Raw genomic sequence first — 16,709 nt, forward strand, 5'->3', positions numbered from 1 at the left:
AAAGGGTTGGCTAAGCCCTTTTGGCTTCTGCATAATATGTTTGGATGCATTTGACCAGCCACCAGGCTATGCATGCATTGGAGAGAGCGTGGCCCTGTGTGGTCTGGTTAAAGGGGCAAACAACTGTTGTGTTTTCCAAAAGGGTTTGTCTGGTCAATGTAATACATGAGGGTCCTCTTGATATTTAGTGCATGAAGAGTCCTCTCCACCACTGAATCCAGGTGTGGAAAGAACACCATAGTTCGATAGTTTGAGGTGTAAGGAAAATATGACTTTAGGAGTCTGTCCTATGGCCTAAACTATTGTCATGAGCCTGAAAAAAATGTTCCCCCAGAGTTACTGCCTGAAGCTCACTCACATGCCTGAGGGAGGTGATAGCTAGTAGGAAGGCTGCTTTCTAGGAAAGAAACTAAAAAGAGAACAAGTGAAGTGGTTCGAAATTATGGCCCATAAGCCTTTTGACAACAATGTTGAGGTTCCACACTGGGGCAGGTGGTTCCCTGAGTGGAATGACCCTTTTAAGTCCATCCATGAAGGCCTTTATGACTGGAACCCTGAATAGTGAGGTGTGTTCACTATTATGAAGATAAACAACTGCAGCAAGATGAAGACTGATAAGTGAGGCTCGACTCCTGGAAGTGAAGCAGATACCAGACAATGTCTTCGGTTGCTTCCTTGAGAGGGTCAAAGTGCATGGGAAAACAGTAGGTTATAAGTCTCTTCCATTTAGCTGTGTAGCATGTCCATGTTGTAGGTTTGCGTGCCTCCTTCAGGATGGTGATGTACTCTGGAGGAAGGTTGAGGTATCTAAACTCTAGGACCTCAGGAGCCAAATGCAAGATTCCGCTGACTGGGATTGTTTCTCGTGGGGCACTAGAGATAGCTCAAGAAAATGTGTTTACCATAACTGTCTACCAGGGGACCACCAGGATGAAAGTGAGGAATGGTTGCTGAAACTTTCGAACCATGAATGGAAGAATTGGGAAAGGCGGAAAAGCAGAGGCAAATATCCATCCATCCAGTTTGTCCATAGTGCACTGCCTAGGGACTGTGGGTATGGTACCAGGAGGCGAAGCGTGGGCATTTTGCAGCGGCGGCGAAGAGGTCTACGTTGGGAAACCCCCAATGACAGAAGTACTGGAATAGGACTTGCAAGTGAAGTTCCCACTTGTGGACTTGGTCCTGCATACTGCTGAGGAGGTCTGCACATTATTTGTCCACCCCCAGGAAGTACTCCACAAGAATGTGGACATTGTGGTGAAATGCCCATTGCCAGATGCCCTGAGTTAGTGCTGACAGGGGATTGATGTAGAACCTCAGTTGATGTGGTTTCCACATACCCTGGATGTTCAGGTCTTGTAAATGTGCCCCACACCTTGTTAGGCAGGTGTCTGTGGTGATGGTCACCTGCAGTACTGGGTCATGGAAGGGCCAGCCCTGCAATAGATTGTTGCTGTTCCACCAATGCAGAGAGCAATGGGTGCTATCCTGAATCAGCACTAGATCTTTCCAGGGACCCTTCACTTGTGATTTATTTGCCAGTAGGCACTACTAGAGCAGATGCATATGTAATCTGGCATTGGGAACTATGGCAATAGAGGAGGCCATCATACAGAAGATGTGCATGAGTGCCCTGACTGTTATTTGGCTATTTGGCTGAAAAAAAGGCAGTAATCAATGGAAAGCTTGGATCCTTGCTTGGCTGGGATAAGCCCTTTCTGTGACTGAGTTAAGAACTGCTCCTAGTAAGGGCTGAAGGTGGAACTTACCCATGTTGTGGTAAACCCTAGATTATGCAAGTGGTCATTGATGACTTTGGTTTGAGTCAAGCGTTGCTGTTTGTTTTCGCTCGTGATCAGCCAGTCGTGCAAGTAAGATAATATGTGGATTCTGCTACTGCTAAGGTGGGTGGCTACTACGGAAAGACACTTTATATACACCCTTGGGCATGGTCCCCCCGAAGTGTAGCACCTTGAACTGAAAATGCTGGCCACTTACCCAGTGGGGTAACAAAACTTGAGGGGGCCCCCTACAATACCAGCGAGGTGCAGTGTGGCTCAGGATGTGAAAGTAGGCATCCTTCAGGTCAAGGACTGACATGAAGTCACCTTGCTTTAGTAGAGAGATGACATCCTGGATCATGACCATGTGGAAGTGCTTGGACAGGATGTATTTGTTATGGAGCCAGAGGTCCAAAATTGGGCGGAGGGACCCGTCCTTTTTGAGGATCAAGAAGTACAGTGAGTACCCCCCTTTGCCACATTGGTTTGGCGCCACAGGTTATCTTGCCCTTTGCTAATGAGGGCATTTACTTCTTTCTGAAGGAGGCACTGATGTTCTGGGGAAAGGGTGTGATTGCGGGGGTGAATTTGTGGAGAGGTTGCATTGAGTTATAGATAGTAACCCTGCCATATGATGGAGAAGACCCACTGATTGGAGGTGATCTCCTGCCACTGCCCCAGGAATTCTGTAATCTTCCCCCAACAGGAGTAGTGTGATCAGAAGTACTGTAAGTGCTTGTCAGAGTTAGCTCTATTAGTTGCTGCTGTGGCCTCTGATATGAGGTAGTGGCTTCAGGGAAGGTGATTTTTTCCCCTTCTCCGTATTATGACCTGCAAAAGGCACTCCTTGGAGAAAGAGTCTGGAGAGCCGCTATGTCTTTGAGATATCCACATCTTTCTTAATTATTTCGACCATCTGGTCAACCTGCAATCCGGCGAGGTGCTCCCCATTGAAGGGGAGGTTGAGCAGATGATGCTGTACTACTGGCTTGAATCCAGAAACACACAGCCAACCATGGCAATGAATAGGGACACTAGAATTAATGTTGCACCCTGCATTGTCAGCAACACCCAGGGAACACAGAATAGTGGAGTTGGATGTCAGTTTGTCTGCCGAAACAAACTTTTGACCTCGCTTTTTGTACTGGTCTGGGAGATGTTGAAGGAGCTCCTCCATATCATCCTAGTGTGCCCAGTTGTACATGGAAAGCAGTTCAACAGTGGTGGTGATGCACCAATATGTCACTAACTGAGCAGTAACCTGCTCACCCCCGGCATCTATCGTCCTGCTCTCTTTGTAGGAAGGAGGTGCGCCGCTGGTGCCTTAGACTTTGACACACTTATGGGTACTACAAGAGAGTCTGGAGGGAGTTGTCCCCAAATGTATATGGGGTTTGAGAGTGAGGCTATGTATTTTTTGTTCACCCTCTGGCTGAATACCCTGGCTTTAGCCAGCTCCTTGAACACCGCTCAGGAGTTGCTTTCAGCATTCCCTTTAGCATAGGGAAGATTTTATGGAGCACGTGGTAGAGGATACTGCCTTCACAAGAAAATCATCATGAACTGTATGCATTTCCACTTTGTGATGAGTGGCTGCTGGTGCAGGACCTAGTGGTTAGTGGTGGTGTCATCTGGCAGGGATGACTTGGCTGCATGAAGGTCTGCATTAATATCCCTAGGTGGGTCTATATCATAATCATCCCACTGGTCAACCCGTGGCTGCAAATCAAATGGGATCCTGCGGATAGTCTCGACTGTTTCCCTCAAGTGCATAATGTGGAGAACCCTCTGGTGATTTGGGTAGAGGGGCTGCATATGGTTGAGTTGAAATGTGGATGGGCAGAAGGTGGAGAGGATGGGAGAGGAGGAGAAGGTGGAGGTGGATGTGGTGGGGAAGTAGAAGGCTGGTGCCCTGCTCGTGGTGCCTCTATCTCTTGGCCAGTGGCTCAGGCTGCAAGTCAAGAGCTTCCTCATAAGTTAACTTTGTTTTAGGAGGAATTGAGTCTTGACACTTTGATGGAGGATGAGTGAGGATCCTGCTAGTTTGTGGATAGACAAGGATCCTCTCTGTCCTGGCTTCGAGCGCTTCCTGAAGACCTTGCAGGATAGGTTGATCTTGGTCCTTGGATGCAGTAAAGGACGGAATTCTGGCACCGGGCGCAATGGCACCAAAGATGTTTTTGACTCGCTGGCATTGAGGTTGGTTTGGGTGCCATATTGGTTGTTACAGCTGAAGATGGTCTGCAGGTTGTGTACAATGCGGTGCTGAAGGAGTTGTTGTAGTTAAGAGTGTGGTCAATGCTGGGACCCGGGGTGTCCATGTGTGCTTTGGTGCCGCAAACGGGTCTTGCACCAGATCTGAAGCAATGTTTTAGGTGCCGATCATGGCTTTCGGGCAGTGGCAGACTAGAAGCCTGACGCTTGGCTTCAGTGCTTGATGCCTGAACCCCGAGCAGTGCTTGGTCTCTAGGTGGAGGATGGAGGGGTGTTGTACTCAGTGTAGATGCCTTCCTCATCTGGACCTTGACAAGCAGAGGGTCTTCGGTCTTGGATTACAAGTGGGAACTAGCCTCCAGACTGAAAAGCAAAGGCTGCTCAGCCGAATGCCCTGGCTGTGGTTCTTCTTCAATGTCCTGCTCCCCAAAGAGGTTGCGGTGTCGTCTCACTGCTGCTAATCCGTAAGTCATTGAGTGAGGTGGTGATTACATGTATAATGTAGTGTCTTTTTCCAACGAAAAGCAAGGCAGGCAGACCAGGAGTCCTTATTATGGTCTGGGATCAGATAGAGGTTACACAACTGGTGGAGGTCTGTCCTGGGATATTTGGCTCAACATTGTGGACTGTTCTGGAATGCAGTCATCTCCATTTCAGATTGGTTGTTCTTGGTGCAGAAGACAATAGAGCAGGTACAAAAAGGGGCAAAGCCCCGGACGGTCCGCCGATGAGATCACAGTAGTGAAGACAGAGATGATAGTGTTACAACTCCGAAAAGGTACTAGATGCAATGATTGCTTTATCAATGGGTCTGGAGAATCCAAACGGGCCCGAAGACGATCGGGGAGCTCAGTGGAGACACAACCGAACCGCTGGCGGAGAAAAATTATCTAACAATGGAGCTGATGCCCATGCACATTACCAGTAATAGGTGTGGTCACTGTACCTTGTTACTACAACATTTATTTGAAGAAAAAATAAGTTGTACACATTGAGCCCAACACTAGGTAGCAGCTGTGTGCAAAGCGTGTGTATCTACATCTACACATGCCACAAACATATATTTTTCTGTATAGTCCATTTCCTTACGTCCTGAGCTAGCTTGGACAGCACATGTAACTTTCTTACTCTGTTGAGATAGAACATTGTAGCGTTATTGTTCATCTGGATTTGTATTGTTTTCCCCTTGACGTGCAAGGGAAGCCTTTAGTGCTAACAAAGACCATTTTCAATTCTAGTACGTTTATGTGTTTACTGCTTCTAAAGGGTTTCAAAGCTCCCTGATGCTCAGTTTTCCCATGTGTGCTCCCATCCCATGTGGGGTACATGTGTAGTAAAGGTCACGGAAGGAGTTTGTTTGAAGGGTCTCTCAATTCTAATGTTCTCCATGCTTCACTATATTTTCTCTCTTTTGACTTTCCCTGTGGCAACCAAATAATCCTCCTAGCTCAAGGTTTCTTGTCACTGTTGGATTTAAAGCCATTCCTGGATTGGGGGCATGTAAATGTGGCAATTGAGTACTGTAGTGTAGTTCCTATATTCCCAATAGGCTCTGCGCATTGGAATAATATATCCTGCAGCTTAGACGTAGGACTTGAGTCGACTAGGTCTCTGCCGAATATATTAGACTTAATTGTGATTGCCAGCTAGCTCAGAGGTCACTAGAAACTTTCTTGAAAATACAAGAAGGGATTAGTCTCTGACAACCATATAACATGACAACTTTGTTTCCCCAGAATGAAACGTATCTCTAGAGTCACGGAAACAATAGACAGCTATTTCACTCAGTCAGATGTGCATGCTTCGTTTCACCAGAGCTGCTTAGAAATAGAGAGACAGGCGTTTTCAATAAAAGTATTTATTGAACAGTCTTATTTCTTAAGCATAAGAAATGCACTGCTACAATTGAAATGCTAGTTAAGAAGTACAATGCATATAATACGTATAGTATTATAAAATAGTACTGTAAGAGCATGATATGGTTTCTAAGCCATAAACATAGAATACATAATATGCATAAAATACATACAATGATAAAATAGTGGCTAAAAGTACTCAACTGGTGCTTCTAAAATACGCCTACCCCGGTGTACCTAACCTAAGTCTAGTACGAGGGAGGAGTAAGTGTGGTGTAGCTTAAGTCTAGTAATTTTCTGCCAAGAATCAGTTCCAAGAATTCTCTAAGGGTCTAATCAGCTCTGTACCTTGGTTTTAGAATGATAGAGGTATTGTATCTCTCTCTCAGGACTCGATCTCCCAGCAACCCGCAAGGGTAGCCTGGAAACACCGGAGCTGGATTTCTCGGCAAGAGAAAAGACAGCGTCTTCTCAGTGCGTCAGTTGGAGGGTCGGCTTCCTTCGGCACTTGCAGTTGCAGGGCGTCGGGCAAGTAGTTAGTTGATCTGCTCCTAAACCACTGTGTGTTTGACTGGGCAAATGTAGGCATATTTATACTTTGAAGGTGCCGAGTTTGACGTAAGATTGGACATAATATCGTCACTAGTGCCTCAGTTCCTTGAAAACTCCAGGAGTTCTTGGATAAATTAGTATTCAAGCAGGGGGAAGTCCCTGACTGCTGAAGGCTGGTTTTCCCAAGAAATCTCGGAGTTTAGTAGAAGTAGCCATGCTGTATTTGGGCTGCACAGGCTAAGACTAAATAAGGCAATGATTCCTATGCCTATATAAGGATTGGGTGAATTATACCTATATATGGGCATGAATCGGGAAAATTACACTAGGGTCCTAGATTCCCACATAACACCCACTCCACGAGTATTAAGTTCAATAACACCTAAGCACTGAACATACCTAAAGCAAAGTGTTCACAATCCCACCCCAAAATACAAAAATGCATTTGAATAGGCTGGTTCACATGAAATGAGGATATACTGTATGCAAAAGTTATAGGCGTCATATGAAATCAAGCATAAATCATGAGCATATATTCTCTCATTAAATAAAACTAAAGTACATTCATCAATTGATACCTGAAATCTGTCCCATAGCATAAGTTTTTAACTGTGTTTGTTTTCGAGGTTTGAGCCAAATATTGTCCTTTTAGGAAGTTCAAACACGAAATCTTGTTCTCTAAGAATAGTTCTACTTTAAGCAGATTACTCTGTGCCAAAAGTTCTATTTTGGAAAAAGTTCAAATTAGTGGATTGTTTTAAAAAAATAAAGGCCGAATTGCAGAGTTCAGTGAACGCTGTGTGAAATAATCAAAAGTTATTCTCAGGAGTGTCAGGAGAAAACATCAGATTATCTAGGCTCGCAAAGAAACCGTCTACCGTGGTAGGTGAAAGAGGAACCACTTCAATTAGCAGATCAAAAGTGCAGAAGTGTGGATCATCGCCGTCAGCGTTTGATGCATTAGCAATGTCCGTAGTAAATGGTACCTATATGCCTGTAGTTTCTCGTATCTCACCCTCAGTTAGACTTGCCGGTGAGACCTCAATGAATGCCGTCATCAGAATAGGCAGCCGTTGGGGGCAACACGATGCATGAGCCGCTACTGGACCTAGCAAAGCGTCAACATCCGAAGGCAGTACTGATGGAAGTGTAAGACAAATGTCCAACATGCATTCCTGTCCGCAAAGCAGGCATCGAAGAACAGGCAAGATGCAATCTTGCCAGATTGGTCTGAACGATAGAAACCACGTTGTGTTCAGATCTCTTAAACGAGCCAAGCCAAGAATCTGTGAAATCCTTTCACGATATCTCATTGCAAGGAGGCATTGTTCCATGGTAGTTTCTGTGTTGCTGGTGACCGGACTTGCCATATCGGAGCAGAAGGAATAAAAATAGAATTCCTGCTACTAGTCCCAAGATGAGAGGCAGGCCTCCGAACACAGAGTGCACGAAATTTGGAAAAATGCCGAGGGCTGCTTCAAATGGTGTTAACAGTCCCGAAAAAATCGTCTTAAATACATGTGCGATGCTGCTGGTATCAGACATGTTTAAGATGTGACTTAACATTTCTGCAAAATGTACTGGGCAGTTTGTTAATAATAATGCATGTATCTCTGCAGACTTTGTACTTTGGCTTGTCACTCCGCTTCTGAGTATTTGTTTTTGGCACCCTTCACTTTCCCGGGTGACGGATTCGGATCCAGTTGGTATGGGGCACAGAGATTATGACAGTCTTGTGATTTGTTGTGTATATATTGTCATACATATATTTCTTTAGGTATCTTATCACCCAGTCCCGAGGAGGCAAGATCAGTTGGAAGGCTGAAACGCGACCGCGTCGACACTTTCATTTTGGAGGAGTCCTTTATGTTATCTTGTTTTGGAATTTGTATCCATGTGACACGATCCCATTGTAGGTTCTGTATAATTTTCTTTCAGAACCACTTGTGTCTGACTACCTCCTAGTATATCTTCTATATTTAATAGGAGGACACTAAAACTGTATTTTTTGTTGGGTGAACAAGACTATCCTTGTACATTGTTTTGTGTATAAACTGTGGTGTGGTTTTGTATATAATTGTACATAATTGTATATAGAGGTATGTATAATTGTGCATAGTGGAAAAATGTTGATAAAGAAAAACAAAGTACCTATGGAAAAATAACCGGTTGGTGATTACAGTAAATAAAACTTGTTATCACGTCTTTTACTTTTAGCAATGGCTTTGTTAAATAAACAATAGTAACAGTGGATTAAGGCCACCGAAATAGGAGAATTAATAGTCGCCTATTTGTCAAATATTTTGTTATTTGTTCCTCCTTTTTCCAAAATCCCCTTTTTTGCGCTTTGTATCTCTGCAGAAGACCTTGCTACTTGCAGATCATACGTTTCTCTAGACGAGGTCAGTGGCACTTTTTTTGTAAAAGAATGGCTTTCATTCTGCTTAAAGTATCAATTCGTATAGAAGAGATATTCAGTGAAGGCCATAAAGCCGTCTCCCTTCCTGTCTCACTTTTTTGATACAATACTTGCATACAACAAGTGATTGGATGACAAGGTTACGAGATAACCTTTTCCTGGCAACATGCCACAACAGCTGTGATCATTGAGCATAACATAGCTGCCATTGGATAGCTGCCTGAAAATCGGTACTATCGCTGTGGAGGGCGAACCGTGGAGGTGGCAAGAAAGGTTATTTGCAGAACCGTCGCAGGCTCCGTGCAAATTAATCCCCTGGCACAAAAGTGTACCACTCAGTCAGTTTTTACAATTCTTACCACTAAGGAATACTTCATGTCCCCGATTCCAACATCTGTGTGTGTATGGTAAAACCCAGGTCGACTTAATGTATTCTTTACCCAACCGTATATGCTCCAGACAATACTGAAACAGGAAAAACGTCACTGGTATCGTAATGGGCCATGAATTATCCATTCAATTACAGGTTTCTCAGAAACTGTTAATTGTAATCTTTCGAGTTTTTCAATGCTCAGCACCGTATAGTCTGCTCCTCTTTGTGCCAAAGAGATTTGTTTATCTGTTTGGTTAAATACAGTAAACAATGACGTGGTATTGATTAGATGCCATGGCACATAGCCTGAACGAAGATTTTGCAACGTCCAGCCCAGCAGCATGATAGAACGTAATTGAGACTGGCCATGTTGTAACATTAACAAGTCTTGTTCTATGATGTCAATGGCATATGACACAATGCTGTCCAAAGAATAAATTCTGGAGGACAGAGTCGTTAACCCATTGTCCACTACAGGGAGGCTTTTTCTAAATTAATACGATCAATTTCTCGTATTCTTTCTGCAGTTTCCATTTGCGTCACTTTCCATGTTTTGTTGTATGCCGCATATATTCTGGCGTATATGAAACGTTTTTGCCGTGGTTTGCGAGGCCCCATTAAGAAATCTCACAAATCATTGCTTTCTTTAAGTAAAGATAAGTGTTGTTTAATTTCTGGAAGTGTAGATTTCTGAAGCCACTCAAGACACAGCTTCCCTACACTGTAAGTGGTTACTATCCCTGGATGTTGTCTCTGGGAATATCTTGGATCTGGCCTATTCTCTGTGAACCCTTGTGTCTTGTTCAGGAATCTATCTTGACAGTTATTTGTGTCTGTGGGCCAGATTAACCATTTTTTCCAATCAGGATTTGTTCTGTTCTGTTTTAAAGTATAGGGTACGTCTACCTCCTCTTCTGTAGCATTATGACTTTCAGATGTGGGTTTAGGTATAGACGGTTTATTTAAATCTTTTATCTTAGCTAGGCCAAGACAAGAAGTTTGTTGAACAGTGTCATTTAAAAGCATAATTTGTTCTGGGATGATGCAGGCTCTGAATGAGGCTTCTATACCTTGTACCTGCCAATCTTTAGTGCCCCAGATTGTTTTCATCTCAATGTTGTCTTTCCAAAAGTTAAAACCTAATGCAGACAATTGAGCATAAAGGTTTACAGAATAAATTTGTTTTGTATTGGTCAACATTCTTTTCATTCCTGTCTTATTTATATTTTTAAAATAAAACGTTTCTGGATTTGGAACATTAAACCCTGAGAAGTACGAAAACTTTTCTTGAAATGTTTTATAGCTGCCTTTCGGCGGAGTAGGACATTTTTCCCATTGATTGTAGTGAAACACATTTCTAGGGCTTGCAGATTTATGCAAATAATGGTGACCATAATGATTAAAACAATACATTTGTTCATAATCTGATGACCCTTCTAAGTAGTCATGTTCTGTAAATTTAGCTGACATTTCTGAATCTTTCATCATGTTGTTAACAGTCTCAAAGTCCCAATCATCAGAAAATGTACTGGGTGCGACAAAGTCACTCAAAAAAACCTTAAACTGATGTGAAATCTTCAATAATTCCACCGGACCATAGATGTCATAATCAGTTCAGTCCCATGCTATATCCCCAGATATAGGAACGGCTGTGATGTTCACTGCTGACAGGCCTCTTCTTTCACAATGAGATGATTAGTAAGGTTTCAGGACCAAGTTGATTTTCTTACTTGCTGTGTCCATAGTACTATATTTTCCATCAATCATCCTTCCCAAGCTTAACACTAGTACAAGCCAGAGCAGGAGGAAAAATACACCTAATCCAATCCAAAATTCAATCTATGGAGAAACCAGATATGTTTTTTCTAGTAGATGAAAGAGTACTGTTACTTTTTTCTTGAAGTTTGTCTTTGCTGGCTCATCCTCAGGTTCACTGGGATCCTCAGAAAAGTTATTGAAGTTGATAAAGTAGCCAGAAGCAGTTCTGTCAATTGTTGGGATCGCATCAGGATTACTTGAAATCACTGGAGCTGTTTCTTGTTTCGCTATTGTTTGTTTAGTCAGATGTCACATCATTGTAGACAGGCGTGTCTTGACAAACTGTTATTTGGGTTTCCAGAGGTACACGTTCCATGGCTTTGTTGCATAGCCTTCTTTTCGTACTGCAGGTTTATCAAAAGTCTTTCAGTTTGAACCTCTTGGAATGTAGCAATATTCGGTCGTCTGCTACTTCTCGGGAGTCCACTGGGCCTACTACTTATTATTGGCCACATGATTGTGGTTTGACCAGGTCGATGGATACAACTTTGTTCTCCCTTTTACCAGCAAGGGCCGGTAGTACTACTGATCTTGTTCCTTGGATTGCCAAGACAGGTACTGCTTTTCTGTAAGAAGGCCCAAATTCCTTCTTCACCGCGATTTTCTCTCTGACTAGATCCCCAATCTTTGGAATCCAGACAGGCCTTGCTGGGACAGGTGGTTTGTCTTCAGTGGGCGTTTGCTTCTGTATTGTACTACTCAGACTTCTTCTTGTTTCATTTAAGTCCTGTAAAACAGTCAAACGAACTTTGACATCAAAGGTTTTTTGTTCCACCACTGAAGTCTGACAATCAAGGTCTTCGATTATCATTCTAGTACCAAACATTAGTTCATACGGAGTGACTCCACCCAGAGAATTTCTTTGCAGATTGTTAAGACTACGTTGGACACTTATTAGATGTTTGACCCACCCATCACCCGAACTTAATACCTTAGCTGTTATGGATTGCTTTATGTCACAGTTTTTTCTTTCCACTACCGCGTTGCCCTCAGGATGGAAGGGACTAGAATACCGCAATGCAATGCCCAAGCTAGCCATGGCCTCCTTGTAAGCTCGAGAGCTAAACGCAGGACCCTGGTCAGAATGTAGCGTGCCAATTGCATATGTCCCGATAAAGACTCGCAAATCCTTTATAACAGTTCTGGCGTCAGCCGAGCGCTGGGGCCATATCCAAATAAATCTTGTACTAGTAGATGTGGGACTTCATTCGTCCATTGTGACGTTTGTAGGTAGATAGCAAAATGCTGTCTAGCAATGGTATCTGAACTGGGCTGGCTACTCTGTAGTCAGGTATCTGGTGGCACATCAACTCCCAGTCCTGGCCACCAGTACATCTTTTCTAATTCAATTAGAGATTTCAATCAATTCAAGCTACTATGGTACCCATAAAGGATTAGTGTTGAATTAATATAGTGAAATACGCAAGTAATTTGAGTGGTGGATAGGTTAGTCAGTTATTTGTATTCAGAAGGATAGCATAGGGATAGAAGAGGGAAAAATGTTTGCATTTATATAGCGATTGTTACCCCTGATGGGGTGTTGAGGCGCTTTTTTGGTGAGTAGCACGCTACTCTGGAACCCATAAAGAATTAGTGGTGAATTAGTATAGTGAAATATGAAAGTAATTAGAGAAGTGGATTTAGGTTATTAAAGCTTTAGCTTTCTCTTTGTGGACACTCACATTGACTTACCCTTTTAAATCCAAACATACCTCATGCTCTGCCTCTATCACAGAGCAGCATGTTACTGATATAAAAATATGCTTGGATTTTTTTTAACTTTATTTTCGTAATTAGGAAACCCAACAGAAGAAAGAAAGCCATGGCAGTCGTATTTGACACAGAAATATGAAACCAAAAAAACATGAAAAATTAGCAAAGTCAATACATGAGGAACACAGTGGAGAATGGACATAAAAAACATATCATACAATTGAAAAACAGTTATACAACCTCATGGGAAAAGTAAAGGCCAGAAGGCACCATAATAATATGCTTGTTATGTCACTGGAGAACTGGTGTCATTATCACAGTTCATACCAAAAGTAGACCAAGGTCTTGAAATCCTCCAAAAGCTTTATTGAACATAGCCACTCAGATAGTAGCCAATATTTAAACTTGACAAGCATTTGTGTATAATCTGCAGCACATGTTCATTTAATATTTACATCTACAGTCTGAATGTGGAAATGTTCTCTGTGCATGGCATCCAGCCACTGACGTCTTCAAACAGCCCTTGCATTGAACCACAAGTTGCTCATTTTAACCATAGAGTAGCATTGCCTCCACAATGCCACAGGCCTCCCTAAATGTGGATTCATGGCCATCACACTCTACTTTACTTCACTTCTTGCTGTCCCCCTGCATCAGTTTAGGGTAATAATTAAAATAATTTACTTTCATCTATTTCGTATCAACCTGGCTACTGAGGACTACCCACACAAACATACGATTACTAAGCAAGAAAAGTTAATAGTAGAATACACCTACTAATATAAGTGGTCACAGTCACTGTTTGCAAAATGTATTTTTACTGTAACCACTTCAGAAACTAAGCAAACCTATACACAAAGATACAGGGTGGGGACATGGCACATCGACATCAATACAAGATTAGGGATCATCAGTTCCTCCTAATGTTTAGAGAAAATTGCCTCTTCCTAGTTGGTTTTCAACTGTGTGTCATAGGTGTGTGCCATGTTCAATTTAGACCACTATTCTACACAATCAGAGCTCTGAATACATAAAATAGCACAGGTTAAACAGTCAGACTAATGAGTAGACTAAACAATTTCCCACATCAAGCAGACAGATTTTCATACTGAACCTTGGTTACAACCTCACTAAAAGATTTGATTGGAATAAACATTTTTTGCTCCCATCCGTACCATTAAATCTTCCCTTTATTAAACTGAAGCATATGTATGCAGACCAACTAAAATGCAGCCTGGCATGAGTAATCAAAGTTAGACACAAGGCCAGCATACCCATTAGTTTCAGCACAGTCCCCACTGTGGCAGACTGTCCCCTCTGGCAGAGGACAGTTTGTGGGGGAATCAGAGTCATGCATAAGGCCAGAATTCCCATTCATTTCAGCACAATCCCCACTGTGAGAGACTGTCCTCTCTGGTAGAGGAGAATGTGCTGCATCAGTGCCCGAATTCTCTTTTGTATCAACAAAAGCTTTGACCTTCCACAAATTCAATATTGCTTGCAAGAATTACTTCTCCCTGTCAGGAAGTGGGGATTTCTATAGGTTTAGGAAGAATCTAGGCTTGTGCAGCATTTTCATCGCTGTTTGTTTACTGCCAGGGTGTCAGCAAACTTGCCTTTAATTGCCAGTCATCTAGGTAGTGGAACTCATTTATTCCCTGCCTTCTCTCTGCTTTCCTGTCTCGGTGCGTAGTAATGAGACCGACACAGGAGCTCTTGCAAACACATCTTTATTCTACTCTTTTGCTCCGCTACCTGCCAGTGTCCTGGCCCCTCCCTTCCACTTCCTTCCATGCCTGGCCCTGTGGGGCGCGACAGGTCAGGCATGACGACACTACATCTCCCCCCTCTTTAAATGTTCATTGCCTACTTGCTCAGAGTTCTTCAATAAGCCAGGTAGGTCTCCTGATGGTCCTCTGTGGTCGGCGTGATGAGCGCCCTTCTCGTGACTCTCTCGGACTCGCTGTGGTTTCAGGTTCTTCTCGGTCTTCAGATTCTCGGCTCGACTCATCTGTGTCGCATTCCTGTTCTTCCACGTGGGTGTATGCTGCAGGATTGCATTTCTTGAAGTGTGACACATTTCGTGTGGTTCTCTTGGTCTCAGAGGCAGCCATGATCAAGGTTCCTTTCCGCCTTGTCACTTGTAGAGGGTGATCACAGTAGCGACTGTCAGTCTTGGCCCTTTGTACTTGCATGACTAATACCCAGCCTCCTTCTTGAATGTCAGACACCTTGGCGTGCCGACGACTGTCTGCATACACTTTAATTTTCGCCTTCTTGGTATGACAGCGGTAGTTCTTGTGGATGAAACTTGTTGCTCAATGGAGAATCTGGAGTACTCATCCATGATGACAATGATGTACATCTCTGACTTCAATGGGCCAAAGAAGTCGATGGCCACTTGCTGCCATACACCGTCAGACATTTGAAGTGGAGAGTGTGGTTCTTCTTGCCCTACTAGTTGACATTGAGGGCAATCTTGGAGTGTGGTTTTTACCATTTGGCCAAGGGATGGGAACCAGACCCACTACCTTAATGCTTTCTTCATTGCCACCACGCATCTGTGTCCTTCATTCGCCAGATTTACAGTTCCGTGCCTTAGTTGTTGGGGATTGACAATTCGCCGGTCTCTTGATAGCAATTCATTTGTTCTGACTGTGAGATCATCTTTGACATGACGACACAACGCGAGTTCTTGAATGTTTACAGTCTTGTCACTTGAGTTCTCCTCCAGGTGTCTCCACGAGTTTGTGCGGACATGATGTATTATGTTCTGGGTGAGGCATCCTTAGCAGTGGCTTCTATGATAGCTTCTAGTGGGACTGTGGGTGGCCTTGCTTGATCAATGACAAAAAGGAGGTATTCTTCTGCCAGTGAGCACCTTGTCTGTGTTGAAATCCTGGAGTGTCGTGATATGTAGTCTGCTGGGTTCTCCGCCTTCCTCGGTTTGTAAACAATGGTGTACGTATATTCTTGGGGGCGAATACCCCACCGTTAGATCCATGGTGGCATCTTTTCTCGAGGATTTCTGAAGATCGATATGAGGGCCTGATGGTCAGAGATTAGCGTGAAGTGCTTCCCAAAGATAAAGAGATAAAAGTGCTCACATGACCACACAACTGCCAGACTCTCTTTTTCATGCTGTGAGTAGGCTTTTTCTTATGCTACAATATGTTGTATTGGGCTAGGATGGCTCCCAGTCCTACAGGGCTTGCATCGACTGTGATTTCTGTCTTCATGCGGGGGTTGAAATAAGCCAGATTGATGGCAGAACTCACTGCTGTTTTGATTTGACGGAATGCTTGCTCACACTTGGTGGACCAATGAAAGATTTGGACTTGTTTTGTGAGCTCCCGCACGGGGTAACGGATGGTGGCATAGTCCTTGATGTACTGGGCACAGTAACTAGCCATACCCAGGAAGGATCGTGTATCACTGACATCTCAAGGGCATGACGTGTCGGATAGTTCTGATACTTTTTCAGGATCAGGTCGCATCTCGTCACTGGAGAAGATGTGTCCATCGAACCTTAATATAGACTTGTGAAACTTGTACTTGTCATGGTTGAGCGTGAGGTTGGCATTGAGAAGAGCATGACACACATGATCAAGAGCCTTGTCGTGTTCCTTGCGATTTTCACCGAATACCAAAATGTCGTCACTGTAGTTGAATGAGTTTGGAATGTGCTGGTTGACTCGCTGCACCGCCTCTTGAAATATTTCCGCGGCTGAGGAAATTCCGAAGTTGAGGAGCTTGTACCTCAAGAGTCCTTGGTGTGTGCTGAAAGTAGAGATGTATCGGGACATCTCGTGGAGATCGAGCTGATGATACCCATTGTTTAGGTCTAATTTTGAAAAGACTTTTGCTCCGTTCAGGTAGGTGATCATGTCGCTGATGTGGGGTCACGGATGCCTCTCGCGTTCAATGACTGTGTTAGGAGCTTGCATATCCACACAGAGAGGCACTTTGTTCTCTGCTCCCTG

Source organism: Lissotriton helveticus, chromosome 1_1 (assembly GCF_964261635.1).
Source record: "Lissotriton helveticus chromosome 1_1, aLisHel1.1, whole genome shotgun sequence".
NCBI lineage: Eukaryota > Metazoa > Chordata > Amphibia > Caudata > Salamandridae > Lissotriton > Lissotriton helveticus.